This window comes from Anthonomus grandis, chromosome 12 (genome assembly GCF_022605725.1).
Source record: "Anthonomus grandis grandis chromosome 12, icAntGran1.3, whole genome shotgun sequence".
In the NCBI taxonomy this organism is placed as follows: Eukaryota; Metazoa; Arthropoda; class Insecta; order Coleoptera; family Curculionidae; genus Anthonomus; species Anthonomus grandis.
The window spans coordinates 14,581,529-14,596,507 of record NC_065557.1 but is presented as its reverse complement, the minus strand read 5'-3'; the positions used below and the strand labels follow the sequence as shown (position 1 = coordinate 14,596,507).

The following is a 14,979-nucleotide window of genomic DNA, read 5'->3' as shown; positions in this document are numbered from 1 at the left end:
GCAGTAGAGGTACTGAACAATATTTTCAGGATTTCGGCAAATGATGAATATCCAGAAGTCGTGTAGAAACCAGGAGCAAAGTGTGAGATTACGACGACTACTTGAATTCATCGATACATTAATGAGACTGGCAATCCAGGAAGACTGACGATGTCAAATCGACATATTTTGCAGCCCATATAGAAGACTGAACAAACGATTTAACAAGAGCTTAAGGTGTGGGCTTAGTAACAACCAATACAAACATTGTTGCCTAGAAATAACCCAAGGAGACTTACTTTTTGGAACTGGTCACGTAATGCATAGGAAGCAAATGAATTCAGTTCAAGAGATGGAGTTCAAGAGATCAAGATCTTTCAAACAAAGATATGTTTAAGTGTAAAAATGTAAACTATAGGTCCCAAGAAAATCTTTTCCTTACTGATCCCAGAGACCCTCGAAATAAAGTAAGTATATATATTTAGTACAGCTTAGTGGGAAGCCAAATAATAGGACTTGTGTTTTATGATGGCACTTTGATCGGTAGGAGATACGTTGATTTCATATTATCTGAAGCGCTGGAAAATTATTTGCATAACCTTAATTTGGAGAGACGACAACAAATGTATTTCCAACAAGATTTGCACCTCCCCATTTATTAAATGATGTGATGTGATGATGTGAGAATATTATTTAATAAACTGCCTAACCATAAATAGATCGCGATACGTGGCCCGATTTGTTGGCCACCTAGGTCACTAGACCTAACCCGTTTCCACTTTTTTTTTTGGGTACATAAAGAAAGTATAAAAAAAATTAAGGCTAATAGTGTGAACAAACTTTTTTACTAAGAATATTGTTATATTTTGTAAACGAAATTTTATTTCTTTTTTGTTTTCACTATTTTAATTAACAGAAAAAACCTACTAGTTTACTAATTTAACCGACCCTGTATCTTAAATACTAACAAAAATACCAAAAGGTAACTTAATCGGAGGATAACTCTGTATACTAACAAAAAACATATAAAATATTTCCTAGATATAATATTTCTAACAGGACTTTTTTTCTTTATACCTGGATATTGGATGGACTTTGTATCTAGACCTAAATTAGTAAAACATCTGGAAGATACATATCACTAAGAGAAATATAAGTAAATTTAATTAAAGGACAATTGCAATATGCCTATTCAAAATAATTTGATTATAGCTTATAAATATATTTATATTTTTTCTTCCTTAAACTTATGTTATCTTCTAATAACTAGCAAAAGGATTATGAACTATAAGCAAGCTAATATATTGCAAGAACTTTTTGTATCAGATAATCCTTAAGGCCACTATTACGGATCCAAGATCTAATAATTGGGCCTGTCAGCTATATTTATTTTATCCGAGAATATTATTTAAAAAAACTGTTGATCTCAAAATAAAATGCCTATAAAAAGAATAAAAGACCTTGATGTCATGCAACAGTAAGTCTAATAATCGTAATTTCAAATATTGCAAACAAATGATGTCGTACAAAACTCTAATAGATACAAATTCTGCTTTTTGGAGGCCAGTTTTACCACTTCTTTAAAATTCACTTAATTGAAATTATAATTTTAGTTCTACAGAGTAAGACAATTTCTTTTATATTTTAATTTATTATTTTATCAAAAAGAATGTCGAGACGAAAGTTTTTTATTCCTTAAATACAAATTTATTGTTCCCTGAAAAATACAATAAAATAATAATAAAAATATTGTTAAAAACACCGTAGAACCATTTTCTTCATCTGCATAGAAACGATGTAGATTATTGATAAAAAATATCAACCAATTCACCACCCTATAGTTCATAAGTAGACGTAAATAGTCTAATGTTTTTAATTAATAATTGCTTAATATCCGTAGAAAAAAAAACACTTTATACCTACATAAACTTGTCAGTTATTAAGCTAAATACCCACATCTAATTACAAGGCCAGGACTGTGCTCCAAATATATTTTGGCTTTGTCTAGACGAGAATATTTGAAGTTAATTAATTATTAATAGAAAATATTTTTAGATATTTATAGACCCATAAGAAGTTATGTTTATAAATGTTTTTTTGTATTTCTAGTAAAAATAAGTGTTAATCAAGATATTCTGGCCTCCGTAATAAATAACTAAAAGAAACAATGGCCAAGAGAAACAGATAATAAAATATCCACTACCAAAAGAGCTTGGTTCACGGAGTGCGTTTATCATTCTTTATTTAGGATCAAACAATGCGAGAACATCTTTGATATTTTAAAATTCTCAAAAGAAAAAAGGAATGAATTAATTTTATTTTATAAGAAGCAGGAGTAGATGAGCATTTATGAAGTCCGTAGTGTATAATAGCTTATTAAATGCAATAGACAGTAATATTTGGTTAGTTGAATAAAGTATTGCCTGTAAATCTGATTAAAAAATATTAAGCCAATTATAAAATGCATCCATACAAGATAACCAAAGTTCAAGCTTTGAAACCACAAAACTATCACAAAAGAGTAGAATTCTGTGAAAGCATTTTTATCCAAATTGATGAAGATGCTTTCTAAAAAAATAATTTTGACCGACGAAGCAAAATTTTCTAGGAAGGGTCAATAGAAGAAATAATAATTTTTGGGCTGATTCAAATCTACGCGCGACAAAAGAAATTAATTTTCAAGAGAAATTCAGTTTTAACGTTTTTTGCCTTTTAAAAGATAATCAAGCGAAATTTTTTATTTATGTTAAACCACTAAATTTAGCCAAATTTTTAGAAATCTTTAAAAAATAATTAGTGTAAGTAATTTTTTTGAAAATCTTCCATTGCAAGATTTTCGTACTTACTGGTTTCAAATTGACAGAGCGCCGCCTTACTGTGGAGACAGGGTAACAAGGAAACTGTACGATATGTTTGATGATAGATGGTTTATGTGTATGGGACCATGGGATTGGCCGGCGGGATCGCCAGATCTGACACCCGTTGATTTTTATTTCTGGGGTAATAAAGGAAAGGATGTACGCAACATCATTAAACAGTAAAGAAGAACTACGTCATCGAGTTACTACCTGTTTTGAAGAGCTAGATGAAAGCGAAATGAGAAGAGTGACGACATATATTATCTCCCAGAATGTGATTTTGTAAATGTTTAGAGAATATTGGTTCTCATTTCGAAAATGTTTTATAATAATACTTTTTTGTAAAAACTATAACTAGCAAAGTAATTTGTAGTATAAATTCTAATAAACTTTTTTTATTCATTAGTTGTACATCTAGACACAATGTGTCAAAATGTCTACATGTTCCTGCTATTATTTAAGCAAGTTGTTCATGAAAAATAAATAGTCTTATCAAAACTTCATTTTTAAACATAATGTCACCATCGCTTCTTAAACCATTATGACATTTTCGTAGCTAACTAAGTAATTTAATAAATAAACATGTTTAAAATGATAAATTTTTATGAAAATATTCTAATAACTATTATTAATTCTAAAACGCAGGTACTAAGGTATAGGAACTATTTTTACTGGTTACTGTAAGCAATATTAGTAAATGAGAATTTGAATTTAATTTTCAACGATCCTGTATAATGCTGATTAAATTGGGCTATCGTAAGCTAATCAAGATGGTCTCTTGTAGTAATGATTACAATAAGAGCTCTTTAGAAACTTAAACGGCTGAAAAATAAAAAAAATAGATACTCTCTGGTTTTTACCAGAAAATACAAAGAATTATTATTATTTTTTTTGAAAACTGCTAGAAATAGGTCTAGTGAAGTAAGATTAAAAAAGACTCAAAATGAAACAGGGAATCAAAATATCTACAAATATATAGGGTTGTCTATTTAAAAAATCAAAGCTGTTGCCATTTTTCTATAAAAGCGGCATCGCTGCAGTGCTAAAAATATTTGAGACCAATAGAGCACTTCTTTGTTTCCATGGCTACCAAATTTTCAGAAAGTTTAATTTTCTATATACGGCCAACCCACCATTGGTCGTCAATCATCTTTTATATGTGTTTCTCTATTTTTGCTCCTTGCGTTTTTAAATTAAATTACGGGGCTTTATAACAAGTAGAATTATCTTTTTTATGTTTTATTTTTGTTATCTATTTTTGTATAGTATCAAGATTTTTTTTTAATAATTGTTATAGACAAGAAAATTGGTTAAATAATTGAAAATTTTTTACTTTTGCTCGGTATCGTATATATGTGAGTAGTATTAAATGTTAATATGTTGGCCTGAAGAATTAATTTTGAACTATGTACTTAAAAAAATATTACTACACAGAAGATAATACAAAAGATTTGATATTAAAATATTAGGTATTATTAATAAAATATAAACAGTTTGAAAGAGATTTTTCGACTTTAAGTAATCAAGACTAAAAATTTTTTGGAAAATCAAATTAAAAAAAATAAGAAAAGAGGTATCACTTAACATAGTTGTACTATTATACTTTATTATCTTTTTATATACAGTGTGACCCATTTGTTTTCGGGTCACCCTGATAAAAAGTTTATTTTTAGTGCAATTTTGCTCGGGTTTTTTTTAATGTTAGTCCAAAAAAACTGCATCATTATAATAAAAAAAAAATTTTGCCATGCAAATTCCAACGCCTACTAATGTCAATTTTTAAGGGCCAAATTTTAAGAAACCATGCTAGGCATTTTTTTAGCACACCACTGGATTCGGCATCCCCCAAAACGGCCTTATACCAAATTTCACCAAAAAATATTAAGTAATAACAATTTTATAACAAAGAATAAAAAGGAAAATTATGCATTTATTTAGATTTAAAAATGTGTAGATAGCCATGAACAAAAAAACAAATTGAATAAAGATAATATAAGCAAATAAGAATTCCAAACTAAATACAAATAAAAACAAACAATAAACTAACAAAAATAAATACAAATAAAATAAAAACAACAAACAAAAAAATTAAAAATTAACCGCTACTAATTTTTTGAAATTTCTACTAATCCACCATTGTTTTCTATGCATTTTACATTCCTTTTGCCTACATTTAAAATAACTTCACGGACTTGCTCTGGAGTAATTTCTGAACAAACCTGAATTCTGACTTGTAGATCTTCTAAATTTTGAGGTCTTGATTTGTACACTTTTTCTTTAAATAAGCTTCAGAGAAAAAAATCGAGTGGCGTTAAGTCAGGGGATCTCGGTGGCCACTCAACAAAAGGACTGTTTCGTCCTATTCAACAGTTTTCAAAATGTTCATTTAACCAGTCTCTTACGAAACGAGCATTATGGACAGGACAACCATCTAATTGAAACTTCAAATTAAGGTGGTATGTTAAGGGTAAATCTTCTAATGCGTTCGAAAATTCATTCTCAAGAAAATTCAAAAATTAAATTGTATTCAATTTACCATTAAAGAAAAGGGCCAATAATTTTGTCGCTTAGTATTCCACACCAAATGTTAATTTTTTGCGAATACTGTCTCCTTGCATTTATTATAAATTTTTGTTGTTTAAATATTCTCCCTGAAGCCAATAGCAAAACTCTAATCTTCTTGCCTGGTCACCATCCTCTAAGCTGTGCAAAAATTTTGGCTTAAATGCTTTTATGTTTTTTTTTTGCAAACATCTTCTTATACTTTTTCTGGGGGATGTTAAGGAATAAACTAGCCGTTCTGACACTACTTCGAGGATTGCCGTTAAAATATTCCAAAATGTAATTTTCATTTCTTCTGAGTCCACGCCGTCCATTATGTCTATTTTTAAGTAGATTTTTCGAAACAGATCCTGTTTCATTGAATTTTATTAATACGTTGCACAGTACTTAGACTTACTGGTCTATCAGGATGCCTAATATTAAATTCTCTGGCAGCTTCTCTCATCGAACGCGTGTTACCACCAACAAGATGAACAATTTCAATTTTTTCTCTTAAATTTAAATTTTCCATGTTTACTGATACTATCTAAACACGTTCTATTAGCACTTTTGACAGTTAGATGTCAAATGTGACAATTCAATATTTCAATAAGTTTTAGAGACAATTTAGAAGTAAAGCGCATTTCTTTTTTTTATTATAAAAATGTTATTATTTAATATTTTTTGGTGAAATTTGGTATAAGGCCGTTTTGGGGGATGCCGAATCCAGTGATGTGCACAATTTTTTGCTAAAAAAATGCCTAGCATGGTTTCTTTAAATTTGGCCCTTAAAAACTGACATTAGTAGGCCTTGGAATTTGCATGGCAGAATTTTTTTTTGTTATAATGATGCAGTTTTTCTGGACCTAACATTAAAAAAAAACCCGAGCAAAATCGCACCAAAAATAAACTTTTTATTAGGGTGACCCGAAAACAAATGGGTCACACTGTATAATCATAAATTACAGCCAATGACATAATAATACGTTATCTGTTCAGTTCAAGCATCGAAGTACGAAATCTTATACAAAATTACGATTTAATTCACTGGCATCATTATACATAATGTAATTTGGTTAGCAAATGCTTAGATTACACAGGAACATATCAAGTCTAACTAACGGCCAAATGTTTACTTAGAAAAATGAATAATACAATATGTCACTTGCATTAAAAGACTACATCGTGTCTGCTTCCGATATTGCATGTCGAATCAGAAAGTCGAGAAGATATATTTTTTATATAAGTTTTACGAAATACATAGCTTTTGATATTATTTTTGATAAAGGAATTATTTAATTTTGTTATCGGTGCGAAATGGAATGAATACCTGTGGTGCTATCTTAAAAGTATTACTTCAAACCATGAAGTAAGATTACTGGTTACTGGATCTGAAAATGTAATCTAGATGCTTTCTGTTTTATGCCGTGATGCCATCTAATGGTCATATCACATTTTAAAACGGGAATTAAAGTTACTGGATTTTAGTAGAGGGGTAAATTGTCCAATAAAATGTCCAAAAAATTGAAACAAAACCAAATTGGCTGTCGTTAAAAAACTGTTGTCTACGAGTGTGAAATTTAGTATTCCAATTTTGGCAGTTTTAGAGTTATTATAGAATATTCTACTCGGCTGATCTTGGCCAATGAATTTGATGGAGTACGTCTTAAATGAAAAAAAAACGATTTTTTATCATTAGTTAATATTACACATTGGTAAAGTTTAAGAGGCCTTCTCGATTATTAGATAACTGAAAAATTTATAATGTTAATAACCTGGATGCAAGTTAATATATTTATAGCCTTTTCAACTAAACTTAACAAACTAATTCAAACAAAGGGCCAAAATCGAGCTAACCCTTGTGCTCTAGAATTTCACTTTAATTACATCCAATATTCCGTTACACCAAAGTTAAAATAGGCAAAATTTGGAAATAATCTTTATTCCGCTTCAGCTCCAAAACACTTCTTAACGGTGCGAATTTGTAAAGTTGCATGCGGTCATTTAGGTCGGAACTATTAGGCAGACCAAAGCCCGTTATTTGTTCATTAAATGTAAAGTTCTCTGGTGACCTCGCTGGATTATGGCAAATGGATTTAGCTTAAAACAGCTGGCCGATTGCATATTCAGTAGTTTACATTTCGCCTTTCCAATTTCTGGTTTTACGTGATCTTGGTCCAAATCGCTAAGCCGGTCTCGTGCACTCGTGGGTTTAATACTGTTTTTAATGAAAGGTATTTTCTGACCAAGCTTCCGAAAGCAAAGTAATTTAGTTTCAACAAAATAGCAGGTATTTTTTTATTCTTTTCTATTGTAAGTTAAATTAGTTTTTCTGACTTTTTACTTTATGTCTTTCGTACCAACATACCGTTTACTAAAATAATTATTTTACAATAAAACTTTTTTTGACTATAACTAAGAAATCTTTAAATGCAAATCGAAAATATTTTGTATAATAGGTTACTATTATTGATAAATTTTTTTTAATCAAGCTCTATTGAATCAAGCAATGTAAAAAGGACTAAGCTTGACGAATGATTATTTTGATCCAATAAAAAAGGAATTAATAACACAAAAAGATATAATCTATAATAATTTAAGTACTCGTTATAAGCAAATTACCTCAACCCTTAAAGATTATAAAGCTTAAAGCATTTGTGTAGTTTACATATTAGTAACTATTTCGTTCAGTTTATCTAAGGATACTCCTCCAATAAATAAATTTGTGCACTACTAAATGAAATATCTTATATATAATGCCTCACCTTGTTCTACTTTATTCATTATGTGTCCAAGGTAACTCTCTAAAGTCTCACAAGATCAGACTCCAGAGTTTTTCAATTTGAGGAGATTAGGACAATAGTGCTCTGGTATAAAAACTTTTGTTACTAGACAAACTATAAATATTGTCCTGATATTGTAATATAGGGTTCAGTGGCATAATTTCGCAGCGAGCAGGTACAACCCAGAGGGTCGAGCAATCTTTGAACAATAAAAATCTTCCTAGGAGCCTTCTAGGACATTGAAGAAGCATTGGACAATACGTCATATTATTTGATCAACCATGCCATAGCTACATGAGGTATACATCCTACGATAGGTGAATGTTAAACATTAGGAAGGTAGCAGCAGGTCTCAACAGCACCACGATAAAAACCAAGGTATGCAGCGAACACCGCAGAGCGGAGTACTCTTACCGCTACTCTAAAATCTTCTATTAGACAAGCTGCTGACATGGCTGAAGAGTCAGCAGAGAGTCACAGCAGAGTTCTAATCATTGTGATCGAGCATGCAAAAAAAACATGGGTAAGTCCTGCAAAAATACCCTAGTTACCTTAACAAACAATATGAAACTAAAGCCCATGATATACTTAATGCTTTTGCTGGTACCTGCGACTAAAAGATAAGATCAAATATCTAGAGGTGATCCTGGTTAAAAAACTCAACTACAGGAAGCACGTAATAAATAAGACAAACTCGAAGGTCTACAAAACTCTTATTCTTAGGTGCTATAAAAAACGTTCGGCATATTATGAGGACTCTCGCTAAAAATGTTACACTGGGTATCTGCAAAAATGGTGAGACTCATCACTACATACGTAGCACCAACATAGTGGCATGCGGCAGAAAGGAGGACTGTTATTCAGATAGTGAACAAAACACCAAAACAGCTCATCTGGTGTATAGTAGTAGAGATGTCAACGATACCGACTGCTACCCTAGAAACCCTGATACTAAGCCCACTACATCTAGTAGTAAGGGTCAAAGCCATATCGAAAGCAAAAGACTACTATCGAGTGGCGCAGTAGGACACAATACCCTATTCGACAAGATATAGGACTTTGGGCGTATGGCAATAAGAACGGACAGAATCGAGGTCACACACTCAGACAAACCCTTTGTTCTTCACTGGGAACAGAAGTTACCTAGTTTAGGCAAGGCGCAGTTTATTATACTCTTAAGTATGGTGCGCTGCGGACATACGATTGACGATCAGGTTAGCTGGACCGGTGACGTGGAAATACTAGAAGATCAGCAGGCAATTCAAACTGAGCCTGGGCCTAGAAGCAACAGACTTACAGGCAAATATAAAAGGAATCCAGATCTGTGTTCAACTGATGAGAGAAGGGATGCCAAGAGGCCGCAATCATTACAGGAGACTAGGCGGCAACAACGCTTTAGGCTAGTTTGAGACTAGGTCAAAGACTATACAAAACTGCTGGAAGGATCTCCCAGACCTAGCCCAAGAGCAAAATAGACCAATCCTCAGAATATGAAAAACTATGGCGCGCACGGGTAATCCAACTTGCAATGAATGCGATAAAGGAGGCCAGCAACAGACTCATAGGTCCAGAACCAACATGCTGTGTCAGCGATAAAACCTGGAAAAGGTATATTAGATGCTAGATGCAACTTGAGCATAAACACTACTGGAAATAACTGCCAAAGCTAGAATTCTCCAAACAACTTTTGGGCAGCCCGCCCTTCAAAAAGCGTAAGAACATTCTGGGCTACTTCAGACAATACCCGCAAAAGATAGCAAGGCTGCTCACAGGCCATGCATCCTGCAAGAAACACTTACATAGACTCGGAAAACTAGATACACCGCTATGTAGAGACCCTAAGGAAGAGGAAGAAATCACTCTTCTGCCAAGCATTCAACTAGACCAGGGCGATAGTCCTGGGCGAAGCCAAACCTTGACATGAGAAACTAAAAAATACACTACTGGGCAAAATACTGGATTTCCTAGAACTGAACGTATTGGTGTAAATTTGCGGGGCATAATAGGACTGCAACAGAGCAAACCGCGCCCAGGGAACCAACTAGTACCACTCAGCGAGGAAGTTTCAGTGCATAACCGGCACGGAGTTCCACCCTACGGCTGGTTTAAGAACTCTTTATGTGTTCATACAGAATTTCTTGGCCGACAAACGAAAAGCCCTGCTAGAATAGTGAGCCGCACCACAGATGCCTGCATCAGCTTGATTGCTCTTTCGGTCTTTATAACCGATGGTCTATCTTTTGGCTAATTAAAACCTATTCTAGTTCTAGCCCTGCCACTCTCTTCTACAACTGGTATTTGGGTAACCAAGCCTCTAAAGTCGACTCTTGCGGGTCCCACATAGTCACCTCCTATAAAAAGTAGGGGCCATTCCTGGAAGGCCTGAGCCAACTTTTACCATCGCCAGTTTTACTGGTTCGTAATTCACCAAAAACATTTAGCCTGTAATCTTATCGCCTTGAATTATATCGCAAGCTTCAGAGTCAGAAAATTCATCAGAAACTTATGATGTAACCTTTGAATACACCATATAAAGACTCATTGCTCGCTTGGCTGATTGTCCGCTGGCTAACTTGTACGGATTAGCTTGAAAAGTTTAGTTAGTCCCATATATGCCAAGGTTGTGTTGGTATTCGAAGGTGGTTAAAAGCGCGCCACACATGGTTTAATAGACGAACCCACTAACCCACCAACATTCCCCGTGTGTAGGGAGAGTGTGAATAAATAAAGTTTAATTAGTAAAAGATAACACAGTTTATTTGGTACCTTCTTTTCCTGGTGGTCTGACACCTACTTGGTATCACTCGATTGTATCTTTGAACCTCTAGGTGACTCAACTCAGGTTCAGTGAGAGGTAAGTTTAATATATTTTAATAAGCAGCATCCAACAAATGGCTGATTAAATAGCTGATTGAATCGAGCTTGAATAGAGCAGATTAAATGCTGCTGATTAAATACTGCAGATTTAGGTACTTTAAAAATGGATACTGCATGAATATAGGTACTGCTTGAATCCAGATACTGCAGTTGAGGAATTGAATTAAAACGCCAATTACCTGATGCTTCAGAAGCAATAAGTCTCTGTCATTACACATACGAAACTAAAAATAAATTAAAAAAAAAAACAACGAAAGGATTAATTTTAAGCGATATTCGTACTAGTCGCCTGTAGATGATTCTTAATTAAAAAGAAGCTCAAAAATATGGGCCAGCACAAAATATGGCTTCAGCCAACTTGAACGTTCGGCTGCTCAGATCAGAAAGAAAGATAAACGTGGTCTCTAACAAAGGAACCCACATGTAGATTCACCGGAATTAAAAAAATGATAGTATAAGTAAACAAAAACAAAATTAATATTAACAAAATGAAGGATTGCTCGGAAGCCACCCACCTAAGCGTGACGCTTCCAGATAATCAAATGACTATCCTTTTTATAAATGACATTATAGTTATAAAAATTTAAGAGAAATATTTCTACTGAAAAATCACACAATAATTAAATAGGTCTGGCGAATCTACATTGTTGTGAAAACAAGATTATTAAAAATATAGTAATTCCATCTGATCTGTCTACCTTACTGACATAATAGAATTATTCTATGTCAGTGGTCTACCTGCCGGCAATCCGTCAGTGTCATGCCGGCCGATAAGGTCACCATAATAAGGTCAGAGGTAATGAGCACGATTAATATGAAATATAAACGTATAATGAACTGTTCAGATAAATATTCCGAAGCATGGGTAACCCGTACTCTGCCAAGTCAAAGAGTGAAAAGCTAGTTATTTTAAAATGACCAATAGTATTGTTAACAAAAGATATAAAATATCGATGAATGGCATAGGATTCCAACTAAGTTCCTGTATAAAGAGGAGACCAAATTACCTACAAAATTACAATATCGTAAGGTCATGCAATTCGGGCTTGCTACATAATACAAAATTAATATAAATAATAAATCAAATCTTATTTAAATAATAAAAGACATAGTTATCTTAACAATAGAAGCAGTACAATGGAAGGAAAGACCTTAAACACTATGCTTAGATGGTTGCCTAAAACTATTGTTACATAGTTAGTACTCAATGCCATCTAGGCACACTCAGAGCAAGGGAATGGTACTATCGATTTATAAGTTTCGCCATTTTATGAGTGAAATGGAAAATTGAGCTTTATATTAATTTATTCTAACGTAACATCGACAGGGTCCTAGTTTATTTACGAAAAACTTGTGATGATCATCTCATACGAGGCGTCAGACTCTATCGAGTCCGAAAAGTGTATACATTTGCATGCAAATTGTTGCTTTCTACATATACAACAATAGCCTGGTATGCCAAAAGAGGATTGACAATGATCAAGTAAATAGATCGTCTACCATCTTGAAGTACATATATACCTCAAAATTCATTGAAAATTCTCCTGATATCTGCGTGATCATACCAGGAGAGTTTGGAATTTAATGTTATTCCTTTAGAAATTATACAGGCCTAGAGTAATTTAGCTGCACTCCTTCCAGAGACAAAATGGATAATGTCCCAAGGCTTATATCTCCTTGTAAAATGTATAAACCCTACTTTTTTGAGGTTAATTCTTAGCTCGAGACCTACACCGGACCCTATATTATGAGGACGTCCTTTTCTGGGCAAAAGTACTACCAGGTTGTCAGCGCAGGCCTCTACATGCAATCTATAAAATGAAAATTTAGAAAAGTTGCAGTCAAGAAATTTCCAAGTGTTATCGTTTTTAACCAGGAAATTAGAGATTTTACTTTTCAAAGTCTTTATAACAGTTTTAGCTTATTGATTACTAGGAAAATTAGTCCATAACAAACAAAATAGTAGTAGTTATAAAAAGAATAAAAAAAACTAACAAAGGACTCACGTAGTTAGCCAGTGAAGCAAAATTATAAGAAAACGATTACTAAAAAGGCTATTTCCTAGGCCTTTTCTTCTTTTCTTAAAAAAAAGATAATTAAGTTTATTAAGAATATTGGAAATAATAATTATAAATAATGGTTTATGTTGAAATATCAATAATACATATTATTAGTGTATCTATATAATTGCCGTCTTAAACAAACTTCTTTTAGTAGAATAATTATAGACAATACATAAAGCATAAAAATTTAGGAAAAACGGTCTGCAAATTCCTAAAACGGAAAAGAAAGTCTTTGGGTGATATAAAATATCTGGAAAGATAAAAAAAGTCTAATTATTTATTCTAAAGTTAAATAATTATTTCAATTCACGAGATATTATCCATATTTATTTTTGCTAATGATGCTGCGTAGTCCTATCATCAAATATGCTTCTGTAAACAAAGATTATTTGCTATTTTTATTTACTGTTTAAATTAGCAATTTTAATGAAACGCTGATATATCAAATAAGCCCATTATTTTTGCACCAAAAACCTAATTCATTACGCCTAATTTGTAATCCTCTAATAAAGCCCGCTAAATTTTCTTAAGTTTTATTTTCGTCCAGATTAAGTAAGATAAAGCCTATAAATTCTCAACGAGAAATTTTAAATAAAAGGCTGCGAGACAAGCCTCGTGATAATTAACAAGGGAGTTTTCAAACAAATAGTGTTTGTGAAAACGTCTAAAACGCTTAGAAAGGGTTAAATTCTGAAAAGCCATTACGATAAAAAAAAGGGACTGTGAAATGAAAAACAGCTTTATTATAAGCACGGCAGCTTTATTATGATTTATAATTAAATTTAAGAAAAAGTGACAAAAAAAAGATCTGTAACTCAAGCAATATAGATTTAAACAAAGTATCTAAATTCTTATTAGGATAATTAGTGTAACACAGAATTAAATTACGGTATGTAGGTGTAGGTCTATTTTATGCTCAGCAGAGGCGCATTAAATAATATTTGTCTGCATCTAAAATAAGACATATGAGGGAAAGATTAGAATATTCCAGTGAATAAATGCTTTAAGGCACTTTAAATATTATAACCAAAAGTATTGTTTTATAATACACTACATTATTTAACGGGATTTCTCTAAAGGAAATATCTTAATAATTATTGATCCTTGGGAACCTTTAACTTTCCAGTTAAAATTTAATGTTACATGTTAGCTATTTGCATAGATAAATCAATAAGAGATAAAGGTGGGCTGCATCATATTACGTGAAAGATTTCATGAACATCTGAGTCATACTACTTGATTTATATTTAATTAGAGGGTTTTTAATTTCATATAGTTCCTCGTCAGAGTAATATGGGGAATATTATCCTGCTTCATGAGAAGTAATAAAGAAGTGCAATGCTTTCACAAAGTACTTTTACATTTTAAGAAGAAAAACATGTCAACACAAGGTGCAAGTCATGCTTCAAAAGATATGACCATTAGAGTAATGTAAATATGATCTTTATTTTTTTTTTAATTTTAAGCCTTAGTACTATTAACGAAGGAAATTGACCATGAAAAAAGGAAGCCTAATCAGTGTGTTTTTTGGACTTCCTGAATAAAAAGCTCCTTAAGAGAGGTGACCTGACTGACTAGACGCCACCTTTAAACAATGAACAACTCTAATAATGCGGAGAGCTTTGTTCTGGACTGTCTGGACTGTCTGGGTATTCTTTGAAAAGTGCCAAAGATAGATGCTAGCTCAGGTGATGGACGTGTAGGTAAGGATAAAGCAGACGTACACAAAGTAAATGTTGAATCTACTTCTGTTGAAAACGTAATGAGATGGTGAACAAGAAAGTAGATTTTAGAGCCTTGGAACGGAGAGCTTGATTTTTTAGACGGTTGGACTAGTTTCAGTTTTCTCTTAAAAATTACTCAAAAAAATTTGTTGGG

General features: G+C 32.5%; 1 long non-coding RNA gene across 1 annotated transcript in view; it reads right to left on the bottom strand.

Annotated features, from left to right (window-relative positions):
• Positions 1-11,088, bottom strand: part of LOC126743144 (uncharacterized) — a 45,763-nt gene extending 34,675 nt beyond the window's left edge. Inside the window, exon 1 of the long non-coding RNA XR_007662798.1 lies at positions 10,928-11,088. This is a non-coding gene — a long non-coding RNA (uncharacterized LOC126743144). The remainder of the gene's footprint in view (positions 1-10,927) is intronic.
• Between the last annotated feature and the right edge of the window lie 3,891 nt (positions 11,089-14,979).